Source organism: Arachis stenosperma, chromosome 9 (assembly GCF_014773155.1).
Source record: "Arachis stenosperma cultivar V10309 chromosome 9, arast.V10309.gnm1.PFL2, whole genome shotgun sequence".
NCBI classification, from domain to species: Eukaryota; Viridiplantae; Streptophyta; class Magnoliopsida; order Fabales; family Fabaceae; genus Arachis; species Arachis stenosperma.
In genome coordinates, this window is record NC_080385.1 from 47,296,512 (window position 1) to 47,316,762 (window position 20,251).

Sequence of the window (20,251 nt, forward strand, 5' to 3'; positions counted from 1 at the left end):
CGCGCCATTTGGAGTTTTGTAGCTCCAGAAAATCCATTTTGTATGCAGGGAGGTCAGATTCTAACAGCATCAGCAGTCCTTTGTCAGCCTCCTATCAGAGTTTTGCTCAGGTCCCTCAATTTCAGCCAGAAAATACCTGAAATCACAGAAAAACACACAAACTCATAGTAAAGTCCAGAAATGTAAAGTTAGCATAAAAACTAATGAAAACATCCCTAAAAGTAACTAGATCATACTAAAAACTTCCTAAAAACAATGCCAAAAAGCGTATAAATTATCCGCTCATCACAACACCAAACTTAAATTGTTGCTTGTCCCCAAGCAACTGAAAATCAATTAGGATAAAAAGAAGAGAATATACTATAAATCCCAAAATATCAATGAATATTAATTTTAATTAGATGAGCGGGACTTGTAGCTTTTTGCTTCTGAATAATTTTGGCATCTCACTTTTTCCTTTGAAGTTTAGAATGATTGGCTTCTCTAGGAACTTAGAATTTTGGATAATGTTATTGATTCTCCTAGTTAAGTATGTTGATTCTTGAACACAGCTACTTTTATGAGTTTTGGCCGTGGCCCTAAGCACTTTGTTTTCCAGTATTACCACTGGATACATAAATGCCACAGACATATGACTGGGTGAACCTTTTCAGATTGTGACTCAGCTTTGCTAGAGTCCCCAGTTAGAGGTGTCCATAGCTCTTAGGCACACTCTTTTTGCTTTGGATCACGACTTTAACCACTCAGTCTCAAGCTTTTCACTTGGACCTGCATGCCACAAGCACATGGTCAGGGACAACTTGATTTAGCCGCTTAGGCCTGGATTTTATTTCCTTGGGCCCTCCTATCCATTGATGCTCAAAGCCTTGGATCCTTTTTACCCTTGCCTTTTGGTTTTAAGGGCTATTGGCTTTTTCTGCTTGCTTTTTCTTTTTCTTTCTAAATTTTTTTTCGCCATTTTTTTTCGCAAGCTTTTGCTTTTTCACTGCTTTTTCTTGCTTCAAGAATCAATTTCATGATTTTTCAGATTGTCAATAACATTTTTCTTTGTTCATCATTCTTTCAAGAGCCAACAATTTTAACATTCATAAACAACAAGATCAAAAATTATGTACTTCTTGTTCTTTTGAATTAGAAACATTTTTTTATTTAAGAGAGGTGAAGGATTTATGGAATTATTCATAGCCTTAAGACATAGTTACTCAATACTAATGATCATGAGGTAGAGGCACAAAACATAAACACACATATAGCATAAAAATCGAAAAAAAAAACAGAGAGATAAGAACAAGGAAGTTAAGGAATGAGTCCACCTTAGTGATGGTAGCGCCTTCTTCTTGAAAAACCAATGGTGCTCTTTGAGCTCCTTTATGTCTCTTCCTTGCTTCTGTTGCATGATCCCTAGTGATTTTGGTGCTCCTATCCTTAGTTGCTCCCAATAATTGTGTGGAGGAAAATGTATCCCCTGAGGTATCTCAGGGATCTCTTAATTTGCAGTCAAATGTTCTACCACTGAGCTATAGACCCTTGAGATGAATCTCTCCATCTCCCATGACTCAGAGGTGGAAGCAATTGTCTTCCCTTTTTCTTCTTCTTTTTTTTTGAGGTTTTTCTGGCCTTAGGTGCCATCAATGGTTATGGAAAAGCAAAAAGCTATGCTTTTACCACACCAAACTTAGAATGTTGCTCGCCCTCGAGCAAAGGAAGAAAGAATAGAAAAAGGAGAAGAAGATATGGGAGGGAGGGAGAGATGTTTGTGTTTCGGCCATGTAGAGTGGGATTGGGTGGGAAAGAGATGGATAGATATGAATGGTGAATGGGGTAATTGGGAAGAGAGATTGAGGTGATTGGTAAAGGGTTTTGGGGAAGAGTGTTTATTGGAAAGAGAGGATGAATGTTGAGAAGAGGGGAGAATATGGTAGGTGGGGATCCTGAGGGGTTCACAGATCCGGAGATGATCCTGTAGGGTCCACAGATCCTGAGGTGTCAAGGATTTACATCCCTGCACCAATTAGGCATGTAAAATGCCTTTGCATGCAATTCTGGCGTTTAAACGCCGAAGTGATGCACGTTCTGGGCGTTCAACGCCCATGTGCAGCATGTTTCTGGCGTTGAACGCCAGTTCTATGCTTGTTACTGGCATTCAGCGCCAGCTCTCCTCAGGGTGCATTCCTGGCGTTCAAACGCCAGGATGTTGCTTGCTTTTGGCATTCAACGCCAGATCCACGCTCTGTTCTGGCATTGAACGCCAGCCAGATGCTCCTTACTGGCGTTTAAACGCCAGTAAGTCCTTCCTCCAGGGTGTAATTTTTCTTTTGCTATTTTTGATTCTGTTTTTAATTTTAATATTTTTTTCGTGACTCTACATGATCATGAACCTAATAAAACATAAAAGAACAATGAAAATTAAATAAAAATTAGATAAATAAAAATTGGGTTGCCTCCCAACAAGCGCTCTTTTAGTGTCACTAGCTTGACAGTGGGCTCTCTTGGAGCCACAAAGGTGATTAGGTCAATGTTGTGGACTCCCAACACTAAACTTAGAGTTTGGTTGTGGCCTCCCAACACCAAACTTAGAGTTTGATTGTGGAGGCTCTATTTGACTCAGTACTAAGAGAAGCTCTGCATGCTTACCTTCCCTTGTTACAGAAGGATGGCCGTGTGCCTTAAACACATAGTAGTCCCCATTCAATTGAAGGACTAGTTCTCCTCTGTTAACATCAATCACAGCTCTTGCTGTGGCTAGGAAAGGTCTTCCAAGGATGATGCACTCATCCTCTTCTTCCTAGTGTCTAAGATTATGAAATCAGCAGGGATGTAAAGGCCTTTAACCTTTACCAACACATCCTCTACTAATCCATAAGCTTGTCTTACTGACTTGTCTACCAATTATAATGAGAATAAGGCAGGCTGTACCTCAATGATCCCCAGCTTCTCCATTACAGAGAGTGGCATAAGATTTATGCCTGACCCTAGGTCACACAGAGCTTTTTCAAAGGTAATGGTGCCTATGATACAGGGTATTAAGAATTTGCCAGGATCTTGTTTCTTTTGAGGTAGAGTTTGCTGAACCCATGTATCTAGTTCACTAATGAGCAAGGGAGGTTCATCTTCCCAAGTCTCATTACCAAATGATGAGCGGATAATTTATACGCTTTTTGGCATTGTTTTTAGTATGTTTTTAGCAATTTTAGTTGAGTTCTTAGTATATTTTTATTAGTTTTTAGTTAAAATTCACTTTTCTGGACTTTACTATGAGTTTGTGTGTTTTTCTGTGATTTCAGGTATTTTCTGGCTGAAATTGAGGGACCTGAGCAAAAATCTGATTCAGAGACTGAAAAGGACTGCAGATGCTGTTGGATTCTGACCTCCCTGCACTCGAAGTGGATTTTCTGGAGCTACAGAAGCCCAATTGGCGCGCTCTCAACGGCGTTGGAAAGTAGACATCCTGGGCTTTCCAGCAATATATGATAGTCCATACTTTGCCCAAGATTTGATGGCCCAAACCGGCGTTCAAAGTCACCCTCAGAATTCCCAGCGTTAAACGCCGGAACTGGCACCAAAATGGGAGTTAAACGCCCAACCTGGCACAAAAGCTGGCGTTTAACTCCAAGAAGAGTCTCTACACGAAAAATGCTTCATTGCTCAGCCCAAGCACACACCAAGTGGGCCCGGAAGTGGATTTTTATGTCATTTACTCATCTTTGTAATCCTTAGGCTACTAGTTTCCTATAAGTAGGACCTTTTACTATTGTATTTTCATCTTCGGACATCTAGTTCTTAGATCATTTGGGGGCTGGCCATTCGGCCATGCCTAGACCTTGTTCTTATGTATTTTCAACGGTGGAGTTTCTACACACCATAGATTAAGGTGTGGAGCTCTGCTGTACCTCGAGTATTAATGCAATTACTATTGTTCTTCTATTCAATTCCGCTTGTTCTTGTTCTAAGATATTCATTCGCATTCAAGAACTTGATGAATGTGATGATTATGTGACGCTCATCATCATTCTCACTCATGAACAAAGTGACTGACAACCACTCTTGTTCTACAAGCAAACGAGGCTCTAATGTTTATCTCTTGGATTCCTGATAACACGATGCATGGTTGATCGCCTGACAACCGAGCCAGCCATTCCGTGAGATCAGAGTCTTCGTGGTATAGGCAAGAACTGATGGCGGCATTCAAGAGAATTCGGAAGGTCTAACCTTGTCTGTGGTATTCTAAGTAGGATTCAATGATTGAATGACTGTGACATGCTTCAAACTCCTGAGGGCGGGGCGTTAGTGACAGACGCAAAAGAATCACTGGATTCTATTCCGGCCTGATCGAGAACCGACAGATGGATAGTCGTGCCGTGACAGGGTGCGTTGAACATTTCCACTGAGAGGGTGGGAGGTAGCCACTGACAACGGTGAAACCCTTGAATAAGCTTGCCATGGAAAGGAGTAAGAAGGATTGGATGAAGACAGTAGGAAAGCAGAGAGACGGAAGGGAAAGCATCTTCATACGCTTATCTGAAGCTCTCACCAATGATGTACATAAATATCTCTATCTTTATCTTTATGTTTTGTTCATCATCTATACCCATTTGAGTCTGCCTGACTAAGATTTACAAGGTGACCATAGCTTGCTTCATACCAACAATCTCCGTGGGATCGACCCTTACTCGCGTAAGGTTTATTACTTGGACGACCCAGTGCACTTGCTGGTTAGTTGTGCGAAGTTGTAGTGATCACGATTTCGCGCACCACCAAACAACTTGGCATTCAGCTTCATGATAGCTCCTAAATATTGAGCAACTTGCTCTCCAATTACATCTTCATCCTCTTCAGAGGAAGAATAGTCTTCAGAGCTCATGAATGGCAGAAGGAGATTTAGTAGAATCTCTATGGTCTCTATATGAGCCTCAGATTCCTTTAGGTCCTCAATAGGGAACTCCTTCTTGTTTGAGAGATGTCTCAGGAGGTCTTCCTCACTAGAATTTTCGTCCTTCTCCTCCCTTGTGCATTCGGCCATATTGATTACATCAATGGCCTTGCACTCTCCTTTTGGATTTTCTTCTGTATTGCTTGGGAGAATACTAGGAGGAGTTTCAGTGACTTTCTTACTCAGCTAGCCCACTTGTTCCTCCAAATTTCTGATGGAGGACCTTGTTTCACTCATGAAACTTAAAGTGGCCTTAGACAGATCAGAGACTAAATTTGCTAAATTAGAGGGGATCTGCTCAGAATTCTCTATCTGTTGCTGAGAAGATGATGGAAAAGGCTTGTTATTGCTTAGCCTATTTCTTCCACCATTATTAAAGCCTTGTTGAGGCTTTTGTTGATCCTTCCATGAGAAATTCGGATGATTTCTCCATGATGAATTATAGGTGTTTCCATAAGGTTCACCCATGTAATTTACCTCTGCTATTGCAGGGTTCTCAGGATCATAAGCTTCTTCAGAAGCTGCCTCTTTAGTACTGTTGGATGCATTTTGCCATCCATTCAGACTTTGAGAAATCATGTTGACTTGCTGAGTCAACACTTTGTTCTGAGTCAATATGGCATTCAGAGCATCAATTTCAAGAACTCCCTTCCTCTGAGGCGTCCCATTATTCACGGAATTCCTCTCGAAAGTGTACATGAATTGGTTATTTGCAACCATGTCAATAAGTTCTTGAGCTTCTGCAGGCGTTTTCTTTAAGTAAATGGATCCACCTGCAGAATGGTCCAATGACATTTTGGAAAACTCAGATAGACCATAATAGAATATATCTAATATGGTCCATTCTGAAAACATGTCAGAAGGACACTTTTTGGTCATCTGCTTGTATTTTTCCCAAGCTTCATAGAGGGATTCACCATCTTTTTGCTTGAAGGTTTGAACATCCACTCTGAGCTTGCTCAACTTTTGAGGAGGAAAGAATTTATCCAAGAAGGCCGTGACCAGCTTATCCCAGGAGTCCAGGCTATCTTTAGGTTGTGAGTCCAACCATGTTCTAGCTCTGTCTTGATGACAAGTCATCTTAGCCTAGTTTCACTAGTCTTTTTCTTTTGTTTTCACTTGATTAATGCACTTTCTTGAGCCATAAGCAAGCCAATTGGGTAGATTTTCATGCTTCCTTTGATTGAATCAACCATATGTGAATTAATGCAAACTCATGAGGTTTTATGCTATAATTGTTGCATATTATGATAAATTGAATATCTTATGATTTTGGGCATAGCTTTGATGTGTTTGGTTGATTAATGATAGGTGAAGAAAGCTTGGAGAAAAGTGGAAGAAAGAAGGAACGGCTAGAAGCAAAGAGGGAGCAATGAAACAAGTGAAATTGAACCAAGAAACATAAAGTTGGAGTTGAAGTTAGCCCTCAAACTTTGGCACAAACTTTTGGTGCAAAGTTAGCCTCAAAGTTAGCCCCAAACTTGAAGGCTAACTTGAGAAGTTGAAAATTCTTCCCTGGACAACCAAAGTTTGTGCCAACGTTAGCCCCCAAACTTGGAGGCTAACGTTGGCATGTCAATTTCTCACCCAGGGTAGCCAAAGTTTGCGCTCAAGTTTGCCCCAAACTTGGAGGCTAACTTTGGCATGTCAATTTCTCCCAAGGGTAGCCAAAGTTTGCGCTCAAGTTTGCCCCCAAACTTGGAGGCTAACTTTGGCATGTCAATTTCTCCCAAGGGTAGCCAAAGTTTGCGCTCAAGTTTGCCCCCAAACTTGGAGGCTAACTTTGGCATGTCAATTTCTCCCAGGGGTGGCCAAAGTTTGCGCTCAAGTTTGACCCCAAACTTGAAGGCTAACTTTGGCGCCAATTGTGTTTAAGGAAAGGCCAAAGTTTGCGCTGAAGTTTGCCCCCTAACTTTGGCACCAACTTTGGCACCAGAAAAATGGGCTTGCTGATATAAAAAGTTTGCCTCAAAGTTAGCCCCCAAACTTCAACTCAAACTTTGAATCCAACTTTACAAAATTCAAATCCGGTTCACATGGTTCACTTGGGTTTCTCTTCAAACTTCAAGAGCAATTAACCAAGGCCTCTTTCAACCCAATTCCACCAAGAGCAAAGGCCCAACTCAAGGCTTGAAGATCAATTGAAGAAAGTGTATAAATAGGCTAGAATTCAAGTTAATCGTGGAGTTCCCTTTTTAGAATTTTTCATAGAACTTTCCTTTAGTTTTTAGTTACAGAGTGATCTTTAATTTCTTGTTTTGGGGAAGGAGAATTCCATTCTCTTCCTCTTAGCTTTCTTGCTTTTAATTTCAATTACAATTGTCTTGGATCTTGGGTTGAAGAATTGAAGGAACTCTGTTTCAATCTCGCCTTGGATCTTGTTTATTTTTCACTGCAAATTAAATTCCCATTTCTGCTACTTGCCTTCTCATTTAATTTCCTTGCAATTTACAATTTCATTGCTATTGTTCTTGTTGGATCTAGGAAGGCATTGAGATCTAGACTTGGTTTTCTAGTCTCTGGGTCCTGAGATCCAATTTTCCCATTTCAGTTCTCTGTTTCTTGCTTTAATTGTTCATTTAATTTTCTGTTTTGAATCCGATTCATCCCAATTCTCATTTACTTTCTGTTTGATGCAATTTAACTTCTCTTTGTTTAATTCCTGCAATTCCAAGTCCCAATCCCCTTTACATTTTAAGCCATTTACATTTCTTGCCATTTAAGATTCTTGCAATTGCAATCTAAGTTTCTGCCATTTAATTTCTTGTTCTCTAAGATTCAGCACTTAAATTTTTGTTCTCTTTAAAATTCATGCCAATTTCCCATTCCCTTTACTTTCAATGCAATTTACATTCTGCCAATCACCAATCAATCAACCAATTCTTGATTCGCTTGACTAAATCAACCACTAAACTAACATTGCTCAATCCTTCAATCCCTGTGGGATCGACCTCACTCCCGTGAGTTTTTATTACTTGATGCGACCCGGTGCACTTGCCGGTTAGATTGGTGTTGTTTTGGGAGAAATTCATTTTTCCACCAAAATAATCCCATCAAGTTTTTGGCGCCGTTGCCGGGGATTGATTAGATTGACAATGATTAAGTGAGGTGGTAATTTAGATCAAGCACTTTTTATTAATTTTTGATTAACCCACTAACTGTTTGATTTATTGTTTAAACTAACCAAACCCTCAATTTGACAGTGAATTGAAACATTGGTTTGTGAATTTATCTTGTTATGCTTGTATGTCAGGTACAAGAAGAACCACCCCCACTTTTCATGAAACTGACGAAAGAATCCTCCAAAGGCTAAGAAGAGAAGCAAGAGAAAAAATGTTGCTGGAGAAGAAGAATCAGATGAAGAATATCATGAATTGGAGGAACACTCAACAAATCCAACAAATCCACCAGTGAGAATGGCCAACAACAATGGTCAACCCCAGAGGAGAGTCTTGGCTTCATATACATTTGCTAATCCAAGGCATTGTGGGAGTAGCATCCTTACCCCAAATGTCGATGCAAATAACTTTGAATTGAAGCCCCAACTCATCACCTTGGTGCAGAACAACTGTTCTTATGGAGGAGGCCCCTTGGAAGATCCAAACCAACACTTATCCACCTTCTTGAGGATATGTAACACTGTCAAAACTAATGGTGTGCCTCCTGACAGTTACAAACTGATGCTATTCCCATTCTCTCTCAGGGACAAGGCCACTCAATGGTTGGAATCCTTTCCAAGGGACAGCATCAACAACTGGGATGATTTGGTAACCAAGTTCCTTGCCAAGTTTTACCCACCTCAGAGGGTTATAAAGTTGAAGGCTGAGGTACAAACATTTACACAAATGGAGGCTGAACCCATCTATGAGGCATGGGAGAGGTACAAGGCTCTAGTCAGAAAATGCCCTCCTGCCATGTTTAATGAATGGGAGAAGCTGCAAAACTTCTATGAAGGCTTAACATTGAAATCCCAGGAAGCTTTGGATCATTCAGCTGGAGGTTCCTTGCAACTCATGAAAACTGTAGAGGAGGCTCAAGAACTCATTGACATGGTGGCTAACAACCAATATTTCTTTGCTCATCAAAGAAGCCGCCAACCATCACAAAGAAGAGGAGTAATGGAGCTAGAAGGAGTGGATTCAATCCTGGCTCAAAACAAGATAATGCAGGAGCAGATTCAACAACAATTTGAGCAGATGGCTAAAAAGATTGATAGCCTGCAAGTTGCAGCAGTGAATACAAGCCAACCATCAACCAAATGGGGGCAAAATGAAGAAAACCAAGAAGACCAGCAGCAGGAACAACCTCAATATGTGCATAACCAAAGCTCCGGCCAAAATGAAGTCTATGGTGACATCTACAATCCATCCTGGAAGAACCATCCAAACATAAGATGGGGAGATAACCACACTCAAAATCAGCAACCATGGCAACGAAATTCAAACCAAAATAACTCAAGAAACAACCAAAATCACAACCAGCAAAACACTAACTCCAATCCATATAGAAAACCCCAAAACAACCACTCAAATTCTAGCTACTGTCCACCCAATAACCAAACCACTAACCAAAACACCCACCATCAACCTTCAACACCCCACAACCAGCCACAAACATCACAAGATACTCAAAGGATCTCCAACTTGGAGACATTGATAGAAAAGATGATGAAGCACCAAGAGACAATGATGGAGAAACTCATGAAAAATCAAGAGATGGCAAGACAAGATCAAGAAGCAGCACGGAAGGATCAAGCCATAATAATCAAAAACTAAGAAGCTGCAATCAGAAATCTTGAGAGGCATATGGAACAAATAGCTAAACAAAACACAGAGATGGGTGAGAAGCAATCAAATGCATCCCCTAGTACCACTTCAGACCACCCAAGGGACAAAGGAAAAGCTACAAAGTGGGAGGAGTGCAAAGCAATTATGGTGGGAGGTGAGAAGGAAGCCATCAATCAGGAAGAACACAACAGAAAAGTTCCACAAGAAGAGACAGAAGAAAGAAGTGAAGAGGAAAGAAAGACCAAGAATGCAAAAAGCTCAAAGAAAGATGAGGACATCCTTGAAACACAGCTACAGGAGAAGAAGGAAGGGGTGAAGCCAGATGTCCCCAAACTTCCGTACCCTCAGAGGTTCAAAAAAGAAAACGAGGATAAGCAATATTCAAAGTTCCTGGACATATTCAAGACACTCAGTATCAATATTCCTTTCTTAGAAGCACTTGAACAGATGCCATTATATGCCAAATTTATGAAAGAAGTGCTAACAAAGAAAAGATCCCTGAAGGAAGGACAGATTGTTGAGATGACAAAGGAATGTAGTGCTATCCTCCAAAGAGAGTTGCCAGAGAAGAAAGATGATCCTGGGAGTTTTTACATATCTTGCACCATAGGAAACATAACAATTGAGAAGTCATTCTGTGACCTCGGTGCAAGCATAAACTTGATGCCTTTAACTCTAATGAGGAAACTTAAAATTTCCGAGCTGAAGTCCACACAAATAGTTCTCCAAATGGCTGACAAATCCATTAAGCAAGCACTGGGAGTTGTGGAGAATGTTTTGGTAAAAGTGGGAAAATTCTTTCTCCCAGCTGATTTTGTTATCTCAGATATAGAAGAGGACCCTAACACTCCCATCATCCTGGGGAGACCTTTCCTGGCTACGGGCAGAGCATTGATAGATGTTGAAAAAGGGGAATTGTTGCTGAGAGTGCATGATGAACATCTAGCATTCCATGTTTTTAAAACCTTGCATGAGCCTACTCAAGAAGAAAATTGTATGAAGGATAAGGCCAGAGATCAAAGCTTGAAAGAGGCATTCAATGAGTTAACTCCAAGACTTTCAAATCCATTCTTGAAAGAAGTAGAGATGGTGCAACAGACCAAAGAAATCAAGGAGGAGCTAGATCCAAAACCCCCAGATGAGAACCTCAACATTCCAGATAAAGAACCACTAAGGCATGGATTATCTCTTGAGAAAAAAGAGAAGAAGAAGAGGCCAAAAGGGTGGAGAAACAAGAAAATCCCCACTGAAGACTTCTCACCAGGGGATAAAGTGATGTTGAACACCCAACCAATGAAGGTGTGTCCACAATTATCTGAGTATTATACTGTGAACCGGATCCTTTCACTTGAACACCTAGAAATCATCAGAGAGGAGACCGGAAGGAAGTTCACAGTAAGAGGAGAGAAGCTGAGGCACTATGATTTTCAACCCCCATGATCAAAGGATAAGATGTCAAGCTAGTGACAATAAAGAAGCGCTTGTTGGGAGGCAACCCAACCTGAGGTAGTTCACTTTTCATAGCTATTTCAATAAAAGGATTAATTAGACTTGTCTATATTGCAAGGAGCTAAGTTTGGTGTTGCACACCAAAATAAATTAAGGGAGAATGAAAGATTCTAAGTTTGGTGTTTCACCAAATTCTCATTTAAAAGCACATTCTCACCTTCTGCATACATGGATGCTAGCTCCGAGTAATCAGATAAACTAATTAACCAATTGTTTACTTTTTGGTTTTTTTTTAGTTTTTATTGTCTTTAACAAAGATAGGAGGATTTCACATATAGCTATTTTGATGCATGAGAAAGGTGGCAAGGAACTAAGTTTGGTGTTCACACACCAAAGTAAGTTCAAAAGCCTACAAGAAAATTTTGCACACTAACAAGTTACCTAAGGGCTTGAGAAAGAAGCAACTTCCATGAACTTTATAGGAATTCAATCACTCTCTTGGAAGGGTTACATACCATCAGCTGAGAGTAAGAAGAAGAAGCCACCAAGAGGTTGTATTGTCACTTAATTCTATCAGCATTTAACTGTTCTAATTTGGAAGTTTGAGTGTTACCATTGCAACAGTAACTGTTAGTTCAGTCATTTTGCATCTTGAATGTTCTAGTTAAAATAAGTATGCTAGTTTAAGTATGTGCTTGTGTGTTTACTTTCACATTAACAAAAAGCATGCTTTGTCCCCTGCATTTTCAATTCAATAAAAGAAATGTTTGAATGTGAAGTGAGATAGTCCTCTGTTAGACAGAAGTACAATAAAAGTAAGTGGTGGTATGTATGTGTGATTGTATGATAGCTCACTGTTAGTGAATAAAGAGCTAGGATATCTCCTTCCAAGTATAGAGTGACCTACTGTCTATGGATCTCAATTAGATAAAGATCCTTGGTAAGAAAGAAAAACAAAAAGAAAGAAAGAAAAGAGATAGCCAAAAAGTGGCAGAGAAAAGAAAAGGAAACAAAAAGAAACAAAGTTGGATACCAATAGCTTGAACCTTAAAAATATATGCCTGTGGTGTCTGTGTATTAGGATCTGCTTGGACTACTAAGCTCTTTGGAGTGCTTCAACACTCGGTGACTTGGATTAACTAATCCGGGATCATCAGCTGAAAATCCACTATCAAGAGCAACCTAACTACAAGGCATTTAGTAACCCAAAGAGGTGCTGGGCATCAATGTTTAAAAGGAAAGGTGAGCCAAGTGTCCATGGTGAATAATGTGTCAAGTATACAGAGAAGAAAATGAACTTGCTACACATGACACTCAAATAAAGCTTTGAACAAAGTAATAGCCAAGGATGAAGGAATAATGAGGGGTCATAGCAGTAAATTACTTGAAGCTTGAAGGAGACTTTCTAGGCCTAAGAGTCAATAAGAAGTGAGTATTGCATATCCACACAAAATCCCATGAACTACCAATAACATTCTGCTAGCATGAACATCCTCTTCCATTTCATTCTTTCTTCTTAATAATTCATTTCTTGCTTGGGGACAAGCAAGCTTTAAGTTTGGTGTTGTGATGACAAGTCATCTTAGCCTAGTTTCACTAGTCTTTTTCTTTTGTTTTCACTTGATTAATGCACTTTCTTGAGCCATAAGCAAGCCAATTGGGTAGATTTTCATGCTTCCTTTGATTGAATCAACCATATGTGAATTAATGCAAACTCATGAGGTTTTATGCTATAATTGTTGCATATTATGATAAATTGAATATCTTATGATTTTGGGCATAGCTTTGATGTGTTTGGTTGATTAATGATAAGTGAAGAAAGCTTGGAGAAAAATGGAAGAAAGAAGGAACGGCTAGAAGCAAAGAGGGAGCAATGAAACAAGTGAAATTGAACCAAGAAACATAAAGTTGGAGTTGAAGTTAGCCCTCAAACTTTGGCACAAACTTTTGGTGCAAAGTTAGCCTCAAAGTTAGCCCCAAACTTGAAGGCTAACTTGAGAAGTTGAAAATTCTTCCCTGGACAACCAAAGTTTGTGCCAACGTTAGCCCCCAAACTTGGAGGCTAACGTTGGCATGTCAATTTCTCACCCAGGGTAGCCAAAGTTTGCGCTCAAGTTTGCCCCAAACTTGGAGGCTAACTTTGGCATGTCAATTTCTCCCAAGGGTAGCCAAAGTTTGCGCTCAAGTTTGCCCCCAAACTTGGAGGCTAACTTTGGCATGTCAATTTCTCCCAAGGGTAGCCAAAGTTTGCGCTCAAGTTTGCCCCCAAACTTGGAGGCTAACTTTGGCATGTCAATTTCTCCCAGGGGTGGCCAAAGTTTGCGCTCAAGTTTGACCCCAAACTTGAAGGCTAACTTTGGCGCCAATTGTGTTTAAGGAAAGGCCAAAGTTTGCGCTGAAGTTTGCCCCCTAACTTTGGCACCAACTTTGGCACCAGAAAAATGGGCTTGCTGATATAAAAAGTTTGCCTCAAAGTTAGCCCCCAAACTTCAACTCAAACTTTGAATCCAACTTTACAAAATTCAAATCCGGTTCACATGGTTCACTTGGGTTTCTCTTCAAACTTCAAGAGCAATTAACCAAGGCCTCTTTCAACCCAATTCCACCAAGAGCAAAGGCCCAACTCAAGGCTTGAAGATCAATTGAAGAAAGTGTATAAATAGGCTAGAATTCAAGTTAATCGTGGAGTTCCCTTTTTAGAATTTTTCATAGAACTTTCCTTTAGTTTTTAGTTACAGAGTGATCTTTAATTTCTTGTTTTGGGGAAGGAGAATTCCATTCTCTTCCTCTTAGCTTTCTTGCTTTTAATTTCAATTACAATTGTCTTGGATCTTGGGTTGAAGAATTGAAGGAACTCTGTTTCAATCTCGCCTTGGATCTTGTTTATTTTTCACTGCAAATTAAATTCCCATTTCTGCTACTTGCCTTCTCATTTAATTTCCTTGCAATTTACAATTTCATTGCTATTGTTCTTGTTGGATCTAGGAAGGCATTGAGATCTAGACTTGGTTTTCTAGTCTCTGGGTCCTGAGATCCAATTTTCCCATTTCAATTCTCTGTTTCTTGCTTTAATTGTTCATTTAATTTTCTGTTTTGAATCCGATTCATCCCAATTCTCATTTACTTTCTGTTTGATGCAATTTAACTTCTCTTTGTTTAATTCCTGCAATTCCAAGTCCCAATCCCCTTTACATTTTAAGCCATTTACATTTCTTGCCATTTAAGATTCTTGCAATTGCAATCTAAGTTTCTGCCATTTAATTTCTTGTTCTCTAAGATTCAGCACTTAAATTTTTGTTCTCTTTAAAATTCATGCCAATTTCCCATTCCCTTTACTTTCAATGCAATTTACATTCTGCCAATCACCAATCAATCAACCAATTCTTGATTCGCTTGACTAAATCAACCACTAAACATACATTGCTCAATCCTTCAATCCCTGTGGGATCGACCTCACTCCCGTGAGTTTTTATTACTTGATGCGACCCGGTGCACTTGCCGGTTAGATTGGTGTTGTTTTGGGAGAAATTCATTTTTCCACCAAAATAATCCCATCATGTCTCTTACAGCAAAAGGGAAAAGCATGAGCCTGTAGACTTCAGGATCTACTCCATTCGTCTTAACAGTCTCACAAATTTGCAACAACTCAGTTAAAAACTGATAAGGATCTTCAGATGGAAGTCCATGAAACTTGCAGTTCTGTTGCATTAAAGCAACTAATTGAGGTTTCAGCTCAAAATTGTTTGCTCCAATGGCAGGAATTGAGATGCTTCTTCCATCAAACTTGGACGTTGGTTTAGTGAAATCACCAAGCATTCTCCTTGCATTATTGTTGTTGGGTTCGGCTGCCATCTCCTTCTCTTGTTTGAAAATTTCAGAAAGGTTGCCTCTGGATTGTTGTAATTTAGCTTCTCTTAGTTTTCTCTTCAGAGTCCTTTCAAGTTCTGAATCAGCTTCAACAAAGATGCATTTTTCCTTATTCCTGTTCATATGAAAGAGAAGAGAATAAGAAAAGAAGTGGAATCCTCTATGTCACAGTATAGAGATTCCTTTATGTTAGTAGAAAAAGAAAGGGAATAGGAGTGAAGAAGAATGAATAGTCTGAATAAAGGGTAAAGGTAGGGGCAGTGATTTGAGATGAAGAGAGGTGAAGAGAAGTGTTAGTAAATAAATAAATAAATAGAAGAAGGGGAGAGGGAAGAAATTTCGAAAATAAATTTGAAAAGAAGTTAAATAATTTTTGAAAATAAAAGATAAGATAGAATTAAAATTAAAATTTAAAACAATTAATTAATTAAAAAGAATTTTTGAAAAAGAGATGAGATATTTTCAAAAATTAAAGAGGGAAAAGTAGTTAGGTGGTTTTGAAAAAGATAAGAAATAAACAAAAAGTCAAATAGTTAGTTGAAAAAGATATTAAAATCAAATTTGAAAAGATAAGAAGATAAGAAGTTAGATAAGATATTTTGAAATCAAATTTTTGAAAAAGATATGATAAAAAGATACGATAAGAAGATATGATAAAAAGATAGGATTGAAAAAGATTTAATTTTTAAAATTAAAATTAACTACTTAACTAACAAGAAACTAAAAGATATGATTCTAGAATTTAAAGATTGAACCTTTCTTAATAAGAAAGTAACAAACTTCAAATTTTTGAATCAATCACATTAATTGTTAGTGTAATTTCAAAAATTTGAAATAAAATTAAGAAAAAGATTTTGAAAATAATTTTAAAATTTTTGAAATTAATAAGATAAAAATGAAAAAGATTTGATTTTTGAAAAAAAAAATTTGAAAAGATAGGATTTCTAAAATTGAAAATTTGACTTGACTTATGAGAAACAACTAATTTTAAAATTTTTTGACTAAGTCAACTCAAATTTTCGAAAATTAGGAGAGAAATAAGGAAAAGATTTTTTTTATTTTTGAAATTTTAATGATGAGAGAGAAAAACAACAAAAATGACTCATAACATGAAAATTATGAATCAAAACTTATGATGCATGCAAGAACACTATGAATGTCAAGAACATATTTTTGAAAAATTTTTCATGCAAAAAAAACATGCAAGACACCAAACTTAGAATTCTTTAATGCATGGATACTATGAATGCAAAAATGCATATGAAAAATAATAAAAGACACAAAACAAGAAAACATCAAGATCAAACAAGAAGACTTACCAACAACAACTTGAAGATCATGAAGAACACTATGAATGCATGAATTTTCGAAAAATGCAAGAAATTTTTAAAACATGCAATTGACACCAAACTTAAAAATTGACACTAGACTCAAACAAGAATCACAAAATATTTTTGATTTTTATGATTTTATTATTTTTTTGTACTTTTATTATTTTTTTCGAAAATATTCTTTAGGAAAACGAAAAAGAGAAAAAAAATTTTTGAAAGAATTTTTTGAAAAATTTTGAAATTAAAACAAAAAGAAAATTACCTGATCTGAGCAACAAGATGAACCGTCAGTTGTTCATACTCGAACAATCCCCGGCAACGGCACCAAAAACTTGGTGGACGAAATTGTGATCATCAACAATGGCTCCAATAATTTGGTAGCTCTCACACGTGAATTACACTTAGTCATAACTCCGCACAACTAACCAGCAAGTGCACTGGGTCGTCCAAGTAATACCTTACGTGAGTAAGGGTAGATCCCACGGAGATTGTTGGTATGAAGCAATCTATGGTCATCTTGTAGATCTCAGTCAGGCTGATTCAAATGTGATTGGATTAGATATTTAAAAGATAAATAAAATAGGATAGAAATACTTATGTAAATTAATGGTGGGAATTTCAGATAAGCATATGGAGATGCTTATCCCTGTTGAATATCTGTTTTCCTACTGCTTTCATCCAATCCTTCTTACTCCTTTCCATGGCAAGCTGTATGTAGGGCATCACTGTTGTCAATGGCTACATCCCATCCTCTCAGTGAAAATGGTCCAAATGCTCTCTCACAGCATGGCTAATCATCTGTCGGTTCTCAATCAGGTTGGAATAGAATCCCATGATTCTTTTGCGTCTGTCACTAACGCCCAGCCTTCAGAAGTTTGAAGCTCGTCACAGTCATTCAATCCTGGAATCTTACTCGGAATACCACAGACAAGGTTAGACTTTCCGGATTCCCATGAATGCCGCCATCAATTCTAGCTTATACCACGAAGATTCTAATTAAGGAATCCAAGAGATATGTGCCCGGTCTAAGGTAGAACGGAAGTGGTTGTCAGTCACGAGTGTTCATAGGTGAGAATGATGTTGAGTGTCACAGATCATCACATTCATCAAGTTGAAGTGCAACGAATATCTTAGAACAGGAATAAATCGAATTGAATAGAAAATAGTAGTAATTGCATTAAAACTTTGAGGTACAGCAGAGCTCCACACCCTTAATCTATGGTGTGTAGAAACTCCACCGTTGAAAATACATAAGTGATGAAGGTCCAGGCATGGCCGAATGGCCAGCCCCCAAGATCTCAGAACTAAACGTCCAAAGATGTCTAATACACTAGTAAAAAGTTCTATTTATACTAAACTAGCTACTAGGGTTTACAGGAGTAAGTAATTGATGCATAAATTCACTTTTGGGGCCCGCTTGGTGTGTGCTTGGGCTGAGCCTGATCTATCCATGAGCTGAGGCTTATCTTGGAGTTGAACACCAAGTTGTAACGTGTTTTGGGCGTTCAACTCTAGTTCGTGACGTGTTTCTGGCGTTTGACTCCAGAATACAGCATGGAACTGGCGTTGAGTGCCAATTTACGTCGTCTAATCACGAATAAAGTATGGACTATTATATATTGCTAGAAAGCTCTGGATGTCTAGTTTTTAACGCTATTAAAAGCGCGCCATTTGGAGTTCTGTAGCTCCAGAAAACCTATTTCGAGTGCAGGGAGGTCAGATTCCAACAGCATCAGTAGTCCTTTGTCGTCCTCCTATCAGAGTTTTGCTCAGGTCCCTCAATTTCAGCCAGAAAATACCTGAAATCATAGAAAAACACACAAACTCATAGTAAAGTCCAGAAATGTGAATTTAGCATAAAAACTAATGAAAACATCCCTAAAAGTAACTAAATCATACTAAAAACTACCTAAAAATAATGCCAAAAAGCATATAAATTATCCGCTCATCAACTGACACCCCGAGAACTACTACAAAATGGAATCTCTACGTGGATGGCTCCTCAAATAAGACCAGAAGTGGCACAAGTGTAATAATCGAAAGCGATCAAGGAACCCAAATCGAGCTATCATTAAATTTCGAATTCCATGCCTCAAATAATCAGGCTGAATATGAGGCACTACTGGCTGGTTTAAGGCTGGCCAAGTAGGTAGGAGTGCAGAAGCTTGCCATCTTCAGTGATTCACAAGTAGTCACCTCATAAATAGAAGGGAACTAACAAGCTAAGGATCCCACCATGAAAAAATACCTAGGAATAACCAAAGAACAGCTCAGACAATTCGGGGGATATGAGGTCCGACATATACCTCGGGAACACAATGCTCGAGCTGACGCACTTTTAAAACTAGCCAGGACTAAACCAGGGAGCAATAATAGAAGCCTCATCCATGAACATTGCAAAGTCCATCAATCTCAGAGGAAGAAAAGGTCCTAACCATATCAGGTCAGGATCAAGGATGGATGGCTTCCACAGTCAACTACCTCAAGTCTGAGATACTTCCCACAAATAAAATAGAGGCGAAAAGGCTAGTACGAGAAGCACAGTACTACACTATGGTGGGTAACATCCTATATAGGAGAGGATTTCAACACCACTCCTAAAATACGTGCCAGACTCCGATGCGAGGGAAGTCTTAGAAGAAATACACAGTGGCATGTGCGGCAACCACCTGGGAGCACGAGCACTTTCAAAAAGGTACTCCGAGCTGATTTCTACTAGCCAACCTTACAAAAGAAAGCAGCAGAGTTCGTTAAGAAATGCCCACCATGCCAGAAACATGCCAACTTCCACATCACCTCACCAGAGGAACTCATCAGTGTTACGTCGCCCTGGCCATTTGCAAAATGGGGGCTCGACCTCTTTGGACCCTTCCCTCAGGGATCAGGACAAGTCAAGTTCCTCATTGTAGGAGTAGATTATTTCACAAAATAGATTGAGGCAGAACCCTTAGCTACTGCCACCGCCCAAAGAAGTCAGAAATTCCTGTATAGAAACATTATCGCAAGGTTTGGGGTTCCTTACTCCATCGCCACAGATAATGGCACTCAGTTCACTGACATAGGTTTCAGAAATTTGGTAGCTGACTTGAAAATAAAGTACCAATTCACATCTGTAGAACACCCACAAGCCAATGGACAGGTGGAAGCAGCCAATAAAGTCATAATGGCTGGGTTAAAATGGAGACTACAAGCCGCAAAGGGAGCTTGGGATGAAGAGCTCCCACAAGTCCTATGGGCATATCGAACAACCCCACATTCAACCACTGGAGAATCACCCTTCCGACTCGCTTATGGAATGGAGGGAATGATTCCAGTGGAAATAGAAGAAGGATCTCCCAAAATGATCCTCTACAATGAAGAGGCCAACTCCCAAATTCAAAGGGAAGAGCTAGACTTACTTCCAGAAGTCTGAGAAAGAGCTCGGATTAGAGAGGAAGCAATAACGCAACGAATGGCCTTAAGATATAATCAGAAGGTAGTCCAACTAAGCTTTGCCGCCAACGATCTTATCTTGATCCGAAATGACATCGGAGCAGGTCGATTAGGAGAAGGGAAGCTAGCAGCTAACTGGAAAGGACCTTATCGAGTTGTAGAAGTACTGGGAAAGGGTTACTACAAGGTGTCCAATCTCGAAGGGCGAGAGCTACCAAGGTCATAGCATGCCTGTAACCTAAGAAGGTACTATAGTTAGAAAATAATAAAGATCTTAGGTCAAGGTGCACTCTTTTTCCTGAAAAGGTTTTTTAATGAGGCACCAGGCCAAGATCTACAAAATTACCCGACCTAGAAGGGTAAGCAGTCATATGTATACACTCTTGTTTATATTTCTATCTCTTATTACCATTTGAATAAAGTTTTCAGATTCCCTAAAAATTTTCTACCAAGAC

The 20,251-nt window shown here is 39.0% G+C and overlaps 1 non-coding gene across 1 annotated transcript; it reads left to right on the forward strand.

The window, feature by feature from the left end:
* Positions 1-5,783: 5,783 nt before the first annotated feature.
* Positions 5,784-5,887, forward strand: LOC130952569 (small nucleolar RNA R71). The gene has a single exon (XR_009074748.1). It is a non-coding gene; the product is annotated as a small nucleolar RNA R71 (small nucleolar RNA).
* Positions 5,888-20,251: the final 14,364 nt, after the last annotated feature.